This window comes from Chelmon rostratus, chromosome 8 (assembly GCF_017976325.1).
Source record: "Chelmon rostratus isolate fCheRos1 chromosome 8, fCheRos1.pri, whole genome shotgun sequence".
Classification (NCBI taxonomy): Eukaryota; Metazoa; Chordata; class Actinopteri; order Chaetodontiformes; family Chaetodontidae; genus Chelmon; species Chelmon rostratus.
The window spans coordinates 10,478,277-10,492,182 of record NC_055665.1 but is presented as its reverse complement, the minus strand read 5'-3'; the positions used below and the strand labels follow the sequence as shown (position 1 = coordinate 10,492,182).

The following is a 13,906-nucleotide window of genomic DNA, read 5'->3' as shown; positions in this document are numbered from 1 at the left end:
TGCAGCTCAAACACACATTAGAAACAAGTATGGAGAAAAGACAAATGTATAATAGCCTCTCATCTGAAATACATGCCATCAGTAGTGGAAGACGTATTCGTTTCAATCATTTGCTAAATTAAAAGTACAAATCATATACTTTAAAAAAACTCCATTACAAGTTTAAGTCCTGCATTCAAAATGTTATTAAAGTATAGAGATTTTAGCAAAAAAATCTCCTTAAAGTATCAAAATTACACAGAATATCTAATGTCTGTGCTATATTATTATAAAACTCTATCATTACTGTGCATTAATATGTAGGCAGGTCTTCAGTGTTGTAGCAGGTTGAACTGCTTCATATACTGGTGGTTACTCTATAACAGTGCATCATATTTCAATCTGTCAATCAAAACTATCCAGTAACTATAGCTGGTAAATAAAGGCATCGGAGTAGAGAGTAGATTATTCTTAAATATACAGTACTTGAGTAAATGTACTTTACTTTCCACCATTGCATGGCATGAAGCTATCACTGTGCTGACTTCAGTTCAGTCAAAAACATTTGACTTGCTGACAAAACTGACTCATTTCAAAACATTCATGAGATGCTATGTGCATACGCCTATTGAAACACAAACACACACGCACACACACGCACACACACACAAAAGAGAACATTAGGCAGCAGACTTGTGTATCAGTGTTCCTCCTCCATGTTTATCCAAGGTGGAGCTCAGAGTCTGTTAAATGACCTTTATTGTCCCTCGCTGCTGATTGAGCTGCAGCTAAAGTTTCCCTCCTCTCAGTCAGTCGGGCAAGTGCCAACACATACTGTAACCGCTTCACAGCCTTTTCTCAAAACTCCGTCTGTCAACTTTTGATGCAATTCGGTACAAACATACACACATGTGGCTCTTTTAAAACATTAATTCCCACCTCCCTCCTGCCTTGCCTCGGGGTCCCACATCAACAGCTCTCCTGGTTCCAGCTCCTTCGCTGTGTTTTACTGCAAACCCTTCAATCTGAGTCATTATAGCCCAGGGGCAGTAATGGTATACAGTTACACTACCAACACTCTGTAATAAAGTTTTCTTTAGAGGTAAATAGCAAGGCAGAGTGTCTACATTAAATGGCCCAGCCAGATGCTGAGAGCCAGAGCTGATCATTCAAGCACTTTTTACAAGTTTATATTATCAAAGGATCCGTTTTAAAACAGCAGAGCTTTCATGCAAAGGGTTAACAAGGTGAAAGCGCTCTGCGTGCTGCTGTATCAGATGTCATATTCCCCAAATCTCACCGTTGCTGTAACAAAGAAACTCCCTTTGCCCCCAAAGGCTCCACATTGAATTTCATTGTACAGTGTTGTTAAGGTCACAGCGCCCGCCCACGGGGAGCTCTGATTGGATGGTGTGCATGCTGGGATATTCAATGAGACACCTTGCTCGGAGCTGTGATTGGACACAGCCGGTGCAGTTATGTAAATGAGCACCTGGTGGCGCCCGCTGGCCCCGGCTGCGGAGCCCGGACTGTGGGAGCAGCGTAGCCGGGGCTCAGATTCAGAGAGGGGCCGAAACGCAGGAAGCCTGTGCGCTCTGCCGCTATTTTAAACACATCCCCCCTCGCCGTCGACAACTTTTAAAACTACTCATCCGGACATTGTCAGGTGAAAGTCCGGCCGCGGGTCTGATATCAGCCGCTGCGTTCAGCGTTTTGACAGAGGTCGCTCGTTGAGCGCAACAACTGCTCCAGAGCGCCGTTTGGATTATTCAGTGGACGCGTTGCTGCTCAGGGCAAAACGCAGCTTTTACTCGACTAATACAGACTCCAGCTAAAAGTTTGGACTGCTGTCAAGGCGCACTTCTCATCGTATTTTCGGTAAGTCCTCACAAACTCCCTCAAATCGTTCGCGCGTCTCCTCGCCGCGCACTCCCAACGCGTCGCTGCTCCTTAACAAGCGACTGTAATAATATTGCAGCGGATATTTCCAGCTGTCCGTCTGTGTGTAATGTCTGTGTCTCTGTCTGCCTCTCACTCTGTGGCTTGGCGTCTATGAGTCTCGGTGTGAGGCGGGCACGGCGGCTCTGGACACTGGCCACGGGCTGCCGGGAAGCGCATGTGAGGTGTAACGTTGCGCCCCGGGTCTCCGCACGTTTGTGTGGCATTTAGTGACTGCGTAGCTGAACTATTCGGACAGTGCGCATCATGGTATGGAGTCAAACTGTGCTGCTCAACATCATGCTAAATGTGGGTGAGAGCATTATTCAGAGTCCTGATGTGTGACCGTCATCATTTCCAATCTCTACCCTCTAACTCTCAAACTGAGGCCCGCTGTGGCTTTGGTGAAGTTGTCACCAGTCGCTCCTTTTCTTCACAGTCTGTGAAACTCATTTGTCACCTCATTCTTAAAAAAACACACACACACACAGAGAGAGAGAAACCTCACAAGTTGAACAAGAGTCATTCTTCCTGGCGTGTCAAGCTGCAGCAGCCCTGATGCACGGCTCAGGAAAAAGTCTCACCGGTTAGGATGACCTCCGCACATCCAGGTGGTGGTCATCACACACCCACCATTAACCCTGTGACCTCGCAGCACCACAGGTGACCTCCAGTCAGAGCATCAGCTCTGGTTTCATTCACCTCAGGCCCTAAAGGCGGTGGTTCTCCTCCGAGAGCCAATCAGTCCAGAATCTGAGATCATCACAGGGCGGCCTGGCACTGGAAAGAGAAGCTGTGTTGATGCAGAAAACATGTTCAGACTCTGGGGAGGAGCTGCCAGAGGGTTTGGACTTTGAACTGAATACGCATTTTGTGTTTTTTGTGATTCAGGAGACAAGAGAGCGAATCAGTCCTGTGTAATAAATGATTCTTTGTGAGCCGCGAGATCGTGCTGAAATCAAGAAGAAGTTATGCCCAGAAACAGCACAGTTGAGCTCCCTGCCTGTGTTTGTGTGAGGCAGAAAGAGACAGAGGGAGGGAGGTGAAAATGTGGGTGTGATTGCATGTGTTTCTGTTGCCAGCTTGCTGCTGTGCGTTTGTGCCTGCCTCTCCGCTTGCAAGGGAGGTGGAGGTGGCCTGATGGAGGAGTTAACAATGGGCTCCAGTGGGCATGCAGTGCAGCGGGCAGTCACCTTTCCCAGCACATGAAAATGGTTTGTTGGCCGGGGGACTGAGCAGGCAGCCCAGAGGAGGTGTAGCATTGTTAGGCTGCTGGGAGGAGGAAGTGTGAAGGGGGGCTGTGCTATTTGCCAATAGATAGAGAGGCAATAAAAGGCAATTTTCTCTCTCCCCATCCCTCCCTCTCTGCCTCTGTAGCAAAGGCAGGAGCATAAAGTGAGGAGGAGTTCCCTGACTGTGGGTACACAGTCCCTCACGACAAGCACAGGTCTTCTGGATTCTTGTCTAATGGGCATCTGGCTGCTAATTCTCCCACATCGTCCCTCAAGAGCCACCGGCCCTGCAGAGCTGCTTTACACCGGCAGTGCAGTCCAGCAGAGGCGACGCAGAATATATTAAATAGTTGGATAGACCAGTTAATGTGAGTATAATTGTGCACGTGGGCACTCAGAGGACAGTTTTTTCAATTGATTGACCTTTGTCTCAGCAGGATTATGAGAAAATGACGTTAATTGCATAATGTGATTTGCATGCACAGAGCGGAGTAGTTGTTGTATGACAGTGTGTGGGTGAAGGTGCTGCTTGTTATTTGTTTTGTTTCAGCCTTTAGAGGTTTTAAGACTCAGCAACAAAAGTCTTGAAAAGCCAGTTTTTGTGCACAAGGCAAGAAAAACTGATCTGGGTTTTTTGCAGTTTTGCATTATTTCTGTTGGTTTGTGATTGAAGACACGGTGATGTGCGCCTGTGTGCGAGCTTGCACACACACACACCCACACACACAGAGAAGCACTACTTTGTCTGGTTTGTCCTGTCTGGTTGATCATTGACCTCAGTCTGTTGTCCTCTATCTGGGTCATTATCTTGGTGGCAGCCAGGCTTTGTGACTTTGTCTTCGTGTTTCTGCTTGTTGACCGCTCTGAAAAGACTCTTGTCAGGTGGATACGCTTTCACAACCCAAAGGCAGATCCTCCACAATAACTGGGTTTCTTGTTTTGCACGGCTGCCTGATGATGATGATTGGCGATGTGGCTTTAATATGGCTAGTTAACCATACAACAGAGCGCAATGGTGATAGTAGTGATTTCAGTCCCTGAGGACTGTCTTTTATGATTGTGTTTGCTCGTAATTGGCTCCCAACTGACTGAGTGGGAACCTCAAGGCCAGTGGAAGAATTCATTTAAATCCAAAGACAGGACACGGTTACTCGCCTCCCCTCTCTACAGTCTCCCTTTAATGGGAAATGAAACCCATCGAAGGAAGGACTCCGCTGCCCGCCCTACGTTTTTTTAAACCAATTTCCCCTCAAGTCTAGACAGCTGGACCTTTCAATTGCATTTGCCGTATGTGTGGTCACATGCAGAGCGAGCTCGAGGAGACTGCCAGAGAAACAAATTCATCGAGTAATGGGCGGTGACACTTTAAAGCGTGATCCGGGGTGTGCTTTGGCTTTAGTTGTCAGTTAGTTTTCAAATCTCTGTTTGATTTCCGCTCCGTGAATCTCCATCTCCAAAGTCCTACCTTCTTTCAGATTAGCCCTCCCCATCACTCCCGCACGCCCTCATCTGCCTGTCCCTCCGTCCAGCATACCTTTGATCCCCTAATTGATCATTCCGGCAATCTGTCTCTCTCTCTATCTAACATGGAACACACACTCTCCTTCTTCATCTCGTATCTCTCCGTTCCCTTTGAAGCAGCACTAGATGTTTCATTTATCCACCTCCCCCCCGCCCTTCCTCCTCTCATGCATCTCATCCTCAGCCTCCCCTTCTGCTATCGTCCCTGTGAGTCTCCTCATTTATCTGTTTGCTCTCCCCGTCGAGGGTGTCCTGGTTAGATAACAATGTTGCTGCTTGCATGTAAGTAAACTGGGGTCATATTTTGGCTGCTGTGGTTTCTTCAAAGATTTTTCTCACTGTATCTTATAAACTGATCTCAGGCCTTAGTTTTGATGCCTCATTTTAGCTCAGGAACCAGCAGAAATGCCTCTGCATATTTGCCAAAAATTAAACTATGAACTATTTTAGGGCTGCTTCTGTAGGTGTATGATATAATTCACTATCAGCATGTGGCAAAGTAGGTTTTTACACAACACAAAAGTACAAAATTGTAGAAATTACACCTCCCTAATATGTTATTTCTCCACTTTAATACATGGTATATGACTGAGATATCATAAAATACTGTCCCTAGAGGAGTTCTCCACTGAGTTAGCATTGTGCTCCCATGACATTGGCAGCTTTTGTTGGACAGTTAAAAAATGATTTATTCCACACATTCTGCTCCATTGTCAATGCCTGGCGCCTGCTTTCCCAAATGCAACTCGACCTTGAACAGTTCGCTCAGGAGATTAGTGTGTGTTGTAATGTAGCCTTGAGCAGGTAGCCTCGAGCGGAGATGAGGAGCGGGCTACAGATGTCTGGCTTACTCCACACCCTCAGATTCTTTCATTTTCACCCTTGTAGTCTTCAACCAACATCTCCTCGAGCAACTTCACTTGAGGCAATTTGTCAGACTTTGCTTAGCTCCCTGTGGAGCCTTTTAAAACCTTTTTTCACATATGCAGTAGAGCTCCCCAACACCTTTAAACACGCTTTGATGTGCTGTTGTTGAGTTGATGATCTGACAAGCAAAAGTTTGCTAATGCTGAACCCAGTGAGCTGAAACTTGTGAATCACATCTCGTCAACGACTGGCAGCTGAAGTTATCGCTTCTGGAAAAAGTAGACGAACCTTATAAAAGATGGAAAGTCTCACGAACTTTAAAGGCAACGTGCGCTGTGTTCTCTCCCTCTCGCTCTTTCTTTGCAGTTTCTTCTTCTTTTTTTTCATCTCTGTTCAAATCCTCACAACGCACTGGTGTTTTTTGCCCGAGTTGCAGCTAGCACACACCGTGCCTCTCGTGGCTCAGTTATACCACGAATCACTAATGGCTTCTGGCAAAGTAAGTGTCTTTGAAACCTTGTCGGAACATGGAAGAAAATTGTGTTCGACATCAAAGGTGGCCGCCTTTTTTTTTTAATATGTCTTCTTTTTGTGTGATGAATTTTAGCAACGACATGCACACTGAGCGGGGCGGACCTGTCTGTCTTCCCCTCCCAGGGGTTTGGAGGGGCACATTAGCATCAGGAAACTGTTGTGTGATGTGTAATTTAGCTCTTTTTAGGAGGCATTTTTCTGCTGAGAGGGAGGAGGAGGAGGACTGTGAGTGTGATAGAGGTATCAGCCTGTGCCTGAGGCTTTTAACAGAGATGAATTGTGTGTGTGTGTGTGTGTGTGTGTGTGTGTGTGTGTGCGCGTGCGTGTGTGTGTGTGTGCGCATGCACGTGTGTGTGTGTGTGGTTCAAGTTTGAGCAAAGCCCAGATGCAATTTTTGGATCCAATTTCCTTTTGTGTGAGTGTATTTTTGTGTTTTCAGCCCTGCTGAAGCGAAAGCCTGAGACTCTCTCTCTCTCTCTCTCTCTCTCTCTCTCTCTCTCTCTCCGCTCAGCTGTCGTTCATTAGAAATGAGAGGAAGACATCTGCGAGAGGGCTGGCTCAGGCCGGACTGTTTTTCTCACTTTGACTCAAAATGCTGAGTCTCGCTGAACTCATTCCTGTTTGACCCGATCCCTCCGGTTTTTCTCTCTGCTCCGTTCGGTTTCTCCCCAGGCCATCCCTCCTTCTTTCTCACCCTCCCTCCATCCCTCTCTCCACTTTCCCATTCCCTCTCTAGCAACTCGCTGGGTGAATGATTGTCATCCTCCTGCGGGCAAAGAGTTGCCTTTGTCCCACGCTCGTTCCGTCATCCTGAGTCTCCTCGCTGGATTGCTGGAGGGACTTTTCCTCAACCGTGGCATTCCTCTGTCTGTCTCTCTGTATCTCTGTCTCCGGCCGTTTTCTCTCCACCCATTGTGAGTGTAGCACTGCGCTGTCACATGCCTCTCCTTTCTCCTTTCACCCCATCCTCCCCTCCACTTCTCGCTTGTTCTCTGACAGGTGGCAGTGAGACTGTGCAAATTGAATTCAGGGAAATGGGCTGCGGCTTGCCATCACACTGCAGCCCCAAAACAGCCTCGGCGTCAGAGCAGATCCACACACTGCTGCCACACTGCTAATGCTACCACATATCTGCTAGATTCTCATTATGATTTTTTACACCCACGCTTCAACTAAGGTCAAACTCAGAACTAATCTCTCCTCGCTGTAGCGGTGAGGTTTCGTTTTCATGCAGCAGATGACTCGAGTTCACTTTTAGTTTAGGGGAGAGAGGTCTCTCGTTAACTTATTTTCACCAGAACGTGAAATGGCACTCCTTTCATTCCAGATGCTTTATACAGAGGAAAAAGAAGAGCTGAGAACTGTCTAACTACGTGTACTGACATGCATGAAACTTCAAGCCCTGAGAACCAAAACAGTTTTTCAGTTGCCAGTCGCTGTCAGTCAAAACTAGTTTCTCAGAAGAACTTAGGCTCTGTTCTAGTTTTTTTTCTTTGCGTGCACAGAAAAAGGACAAATGATGCAGCTAATGAACAGCTGACTCATTTTAGATCCTGTTGATTGCCAGAGGTTATCACAAGAGGGATAACAAAGCCTCCATTTGGATCTTTTTGGTGGTGCGCTCACTGCTTTGTCATATTTCAGCTCTCACACAATATAATCATTTGTTTTATTTTAGTTTGCTCTTAGTTGTTACGCATATGGTAGAGCAATCCATCTCCTTCTGTGCCGTGTTGTTTCTGTTAATGTATCTGATCAAGCTTATTTCTTTTTGATTGCCTCTGCAGATGCCATAATATTGGATGCAGCTATAATTAAAAAGTGGTCCAGACTAAATATTGGGTTTGTACTTCAGGACTGTAGCAACATAGGCAACCCGGTTGTTACTTTTTGATTCGTAGCTCGCTCATTTCTCTCGCGATTATCTGGAATGAACGTCACCTTTTCCACAACATTTCGCAAGATTTTAATTGGAGCGAAGGTTGGATTCACCTGCCAATAAGTGACATCACCAGGAAAAGCACAAAGCAGCATAACAGCATCGCTCTCAGAGCACTGAAACATTGTGGCGCAGACAAGAGAAGATGGTGTGGATGAAGTGGATGTCTGTTGAGAAACCAGTCAGACGCTTAGGCCCCAGTGCATTATGCATTTGTCATTTTGCATCATTTGCTGAATTAAACCTGTTGAAAGCTAAAAAAAAGATAAAGATATACTGGGTGATATTTGTTTTTTTACATTATGAAATAAACATTTTTGATAGGAAAGATGTTTATTAAAGATTTGTGACCACCATGCGCCTTTTACAGTTCAAAGATGAACTTTTTCGCTGCTCTCGGATGGAACTGTAATGGAAACAGTTTCTAAGTCACTAAAAACAGATCTTTAGCATTTCTGCACTGCAGTTTGTTGTTCATTGTTATTATTTATGCACCATGTGCTACATATCTTTACTGTGCAATAGCCCAAAGATATGTTGCTCATGTGCAATTCAATATCCACTGTGAAACTGAGCCATTCTAGACAAGGCAATATTTTTTATACTCTTTAGTATAGAATGTACACAGCCTCTGTAGTTGATTTTATTTTGTTGTTTATTTGTTCTACTCTTTTTTCTGCCTCTCCTCTTTATTCTTGCTCTGAATTTCCCCAGTGTAAGATTGATAAAGTCTTATCTTATCCCATTTTATCTTATCTTATATGTCTGCAATAAGCTAATATCAGATGGTATATTGTGCTGGCTGATTTATCCGTCTAGCTCTCTGAGGAGCCACTGAACACTGTCTACCTCAAACATGTACAGTATGACCAGTACAACCTCCTCCGCTCCGGCTGTGACTGCCCACCCTCTGTCAGACTCTTAAATCCCTGGCTTTTTAAATTGTTTTTGGCGTGGCACTACCTTGCGCTTCTGAAGGCATTGCAGTCTTGGATATATGTGATTAGTCAGTGTCTATTTATACATTTTACATGTGTTTTCAACATGTGTGTGTTTTCGACTATCATGTGCGCCACTTCTACAAATCTGCCATAATGTCTCTTGACCATCCCAAAGGCCAACAACAAAAGGAAGGGAAACCGAAGGAAAATGTGTTTCTGGCTGCCAGCTTGGTGTAATGCTTTATCCCTACACTTACAAATAGGTTTGTGTGGCTGCGGTTGATGAGGGCATTCTTCATTTGCCAGACCAACCTGTGGTAATCAGTCACCATTTGTCTCTGTCTGCTGTGCAGATATGCTTAGCAATGCCGCAACTGGTGTGAGCTGAAGGGCCAAGCGGAGCTGCTTCCAAGTTTAAAGTCGGCAGCAAAAAGGGAAAAGATGGAAGTTTCACTCTTTAGTTGTGATTGATTTCTGCTTTGTGTAGCCGTATGCTAATGAACCCAACTTTATTGCATTCATTTTTTACCCGTTGTCGCTCTGTCCCCCAGCCGCGGCTCATGGGTCTCTGTACTGAACTGCCGGCAGGGTTAGCTGTGAATTAGATTTGTTATGTGCTGTGTTGTTGCTGCTTTATGATACCGCCCTGCTGTGTCTGTGCCACCAGGAAGGTGTGTTTTCAATTGGGTATTTTTTGGGTGAAAGCTGAGCTGTCTCCATGAATCATGTAATGTTGAGCACAACCAAACTATTCCTGGAAACAGTTTTTTTTTTTTTGTGCTTTACAATCCCCTTACCGTGCTTTCTTCAGTGTTTCATCATGACTCACCACCTCCTTCAGTCATCCATCAGTCACATGCTACACTTTCTCCTTGCCTTGGTGCCGCTGTTTAATTTGTTTTTCTGACTTGGCCACTGTCGCTGTCGCTGTCTTCTCCTTCAACTCTTATTACCCTGCTTAAGTGACTCATCCATCCTTCCCTCCTGCTTCCTCAGCCTTTGCAAAAACTCAGTAAAATCAGATTCCACAGTCGTGACTTGCACTTCCTTGTATAGATGAATGTGGTGACACACAGCTGTACAATCTGATGACCAGTGCATGACCAACACAATGACCAATAGTCGGGCATAACACCAAGCTTTGCCCATAGCTTCCTGACAAATTGTGGATCATCTGCAGGTGTCAGTGTAGGTAATTATTAGAAGCCTCCTTAGTTTCCATTCTCACCGACTAAGGGGTACAGTTGTGTTCCCTCACTCTTAGAGTGAAAGAAATATTACTCAAGGTGAAGAAAAATTAATGTTTAACTAAAGTGAACTGAAGGAAATTCTTTCAGGATGAAATCAGGAACCCCATGGACAGATTTGTGCAGCCAAACAACTTACGCCTGCCCTTGGAGTGGGTTTTCAGTAAAAACAAGAAAACAGCGGGCCCGCAGCAAGCAGCACTTTCCTCACAAGTGCCGTCTGTTTTCAGGAAAGCATCAAATGACCTTGTCTCCGTGGCTGGCACAGTCTCACCCGTCAAAGTGTTGTGAAGATTAATTTCTGCTTCCTGCTCTCCGGGACTCACGTGGTGGCGGTGCGTACGAGCCCGGCGGCTTCCTCACACACTGACGGAAATCCAAAACAAAGAGCTCACTACTTTGTGTCTCCCAGCGGCCGTTAGTCATGTCTAACTGAGCAGAATATTACTGGCTGGGACTGTAGAGTTCACACGTGGACAAGAACTGCATAACAGCAGAGCAGCATTGCTTTTAACATATTGACTACAAATTGTAATACTCGTTACCATGGTGACCAGATCATACAATACATTTTAGATACAATTAATACCACCGACTAACTTTAGCACGTTGGCATGCTAATGTTTCCTTAATAGCAATAACTAGACCAGGGGTCGGCAACCCGCGGCTCCGGAGCCACATGCGGCTCTTTCATCCCTCTGATGTGGCTCCGGAAAATAATTAATGAGCATTTAATTAAAATGTATTTTATTTAGTTCGTTCGTTTTGAACCAAACACCGCGCACGCTCACAGATGACAGCTTACGATCCTGTGTAAAGATGCAGGTGACGGCGCACAGCGCTGAGGTTCAGGAGCAGAAATCACATGAACCACGTTTGATTAATATTTTAATTGCCTATTATTTAGCACATATTCATATGTTTTCATTGTTCAGTGAAATAGTCCTTTAATTATTCAGGTTGACAGCTGACTGCACGCGACAGTAAAAGACTGACGGCACGCAGAGGGTGGATGTATTTTTGGTGGAGAACTTTTTTCATAAATACAAGAAGGACTCAAATAGACACTGAGTATTTTACTTGAAAGTAAACTTCAGCCCAACGAGTTCAAAATGTTTTTATTGCACGCAGAAATGTCATTTCGTTTTCTCTGCAGTCGTTCATTGATTTCAGAAATGCAGCACATTAGAGTTAGTTTGCATAAAGGGGAAAAAAACGTTATATGCAGCGTTGTTTTATTTTAAACGTCAAAAGGGTTTGTGGCTCCCAGTGCTTTCTTTACTGTGGGAAACTGGTCCAAATGGCTCTTTGACTGGTAAAGGTTGGAGACCCCTGGACTAGACTAAGTACAGGTGAGGCTGATGGGAGTCCTGTGTCATTAGACCTGATGGTGGCGCTAGAAGAAAGGTTAAGTGATCACCAAAGTAAGTTTTCTTTATCCTGCAGTGTCAAGTGTATTTGTACCGAACTTCATGGCAGTTCATGAAAACCACAAATTTCAGTCACCAGGAAATCACCAAAATTCATTATCATCGATTGGTGGATACACCACCAGTATTTTTTTCCCCCTTTTTTAACTTTATTAACAGCACAGTAGGCTAATACTACAATATGCCACCAGTTTTAGGCAGTTTATTGAGATGTTCCCGAAGCATGAGCCACCGCCAGACCTGTGGGGGCTCTCCAGCACTGCATGTTTCTCAGATCATCGGGATGTGTTGTCAGGGAAACATGTATTTTACCTTCTCATATATCAGGATCAGCAACAGCGGTTTAACTCCTCTTCTGGGGACCATACATCTACGTACTAATGGTTGTTTGGATATTTCAGTATGGACAGCAGTGGACTGACTGACAAATCTTCACGTCCATCCCACTGCAGCTGCTTCTCCAGCAACTCTCAACTAAGATTAGTACGTTTGGCTGCTAAGAATCATGGCATTGAAATGATCTGTTGTTCCAAAATGAAAATGGAATAATAACCAGTCATTGTTATATTGTAAATTTGCTGTTGTCTGGCTTTTAACATATTGCTGCTCAGTGGCTGTCTTTATTTTTGGATGTTGATGATGTAAACATGAAAAATGTGGACTACATTTGGCAGATTGATAACCTGTCTTTGGTTTAAGTCTGCGCATGTTGATTTCTACAGGCTTAAACTAATGGCTGTCTGGAATATGGGAAATCAACAGAAAGCCAGTAAGTTATGATATGCTTTGGAAAATCCTCAGCATTGATGTAAAGCATGCACCGTTTGCAGTTAATGAGCTAAAACATGCAAAACCACCTGAATAGCCCTTTAGGTCACTACTGAGTGGACTGGTTTCATTATACAACTGGAAAGAATAACGAATGCAAACATTCAGTTCCAACCCGAGGGGCTCTCTAGAAAAGACACTAACCAGCGCCAAGGCAGTCCTGCCAGTTTTTCACTGAGGCAATCTAATTATAGAGGCTCTGGCAATACATCTTTAATGATGCAATAGCTGCTAACTAAAAAAGTTCGGGGTCTCTCTGCTCTTGACTCTCTCACTCTCTTGTCAGTTGCGTTTTGTTGTAGAAACAGCAGCTGCTCATAAGTATTCATTAGTCCTGCTAATGCATTAGCCGAGACAAAATGTGAGGGTGTAGATTGGGCTCCACACTGCGCTGCCTCCTCCAGAACACAGCGGGCCCTTCTCTCCTCCCTCTGAGCACTAACCACAGCTGTTCAACACCACTTGACTTTTCCAACAACAATGTTCTCGGATGGCTGTGGCCACTTTTGTTCCCGCTCGCCAAAACATTTGTCCGACTGGTTTTCCTCCCTTGTTTATTATGTCCTCGTCTCCGTGGTGTGTCGGATGAAAGCTGGTTCCCATGTTTCCCCTGCGTTGACAAAACAGTGAAGGGACGCTGTGGAGGATAGCGGTTGTTGCAGGGGAAAGAGTCACAAACAAGTCTCAAGGCTAAACCTTCAAGTCTCAAGCAAGTCCCGAGTTACTTTGGTGAGAATCAAGCAAGTCAAGTCAAGTCCCTGCTGCAAGTTAAGTCATACAGAACTCTCCCCCAGTCATGAAAAGTTGACTTTTCAATGTCAACAAAAACTGCTCCGTAACCTTACTCTGTATAAACCTTAATAGCACAGCGATAACAACATTGGCAGCGAAGTGATTGTGACAGAGCACACAATTGAAATTAGCGGTGTATTAAAGATCCGCATCTGATTGTACCGTAGCACCGAGCCCTGGCCAGAGGGTGGCGTAGTTGAGCTGGGCGGTGCTTAGTTTTGCCTCGTCCATTTTCTAACATGGCGGCAGGGTCACAAACTTTCTCATACTACAGCTAAAAAGAGTTTCTGAAAACATTTTAAGTGACAAATCGTCCATGTAGTAACAGGATGCCCACTTTTACAGTCTGATCTATAGGTGATGAACACCCAGCTGTGTTAGCTAGCAACAAATCTGCATAGTTTAATATGGCCCCACATCAGTCCCCCTGATGTCCTTTACAGTAACTATCTGTCCTCTGTTGGTAAAATGCAGAATTGATTCAAAACCAAGTCCAACAAATCTTAAGCTTAAAGTTAACTTTAAGTTAGCTAAAAACACTCATTCATGTACCTTTTTTAGGGCTTTGTAGTGATGGATGAAGTTGGATGTTATGGTGGTCGTGTCGCTGATTTTTGAGCTACGGACCTCACAAACCGCTGTTCTCTTCTAACCACCA

General features: G+C 44.8%; 1 protein-coding gene across 4 annotated transcripts in view; it reads left to right on the top strand.

Annotated features, from left to right (window-relative positions):
• The first annotated feature begins 1,514 nt into the window (after positions 1-1,514).
• Positions 1,515-13,906, top strand: part of ddr1 (discoidin domain receptor tyrosine kinase 1) — a 42,741-nt gene continuing 30,349 nt past the window's right edge. For all 4 annotated transcript variants that reach the window (XM_041941902.1, XM_041941903.1, XM_041941901.1 and 1 more), the window contains exon 1: positions 1,515-1,857. The gene's annotated coding sequence lies outside the window, so the exon portion shown is untranslated. The remainder of the gene's footprint in view (positions 1,858-13,906) is intronic.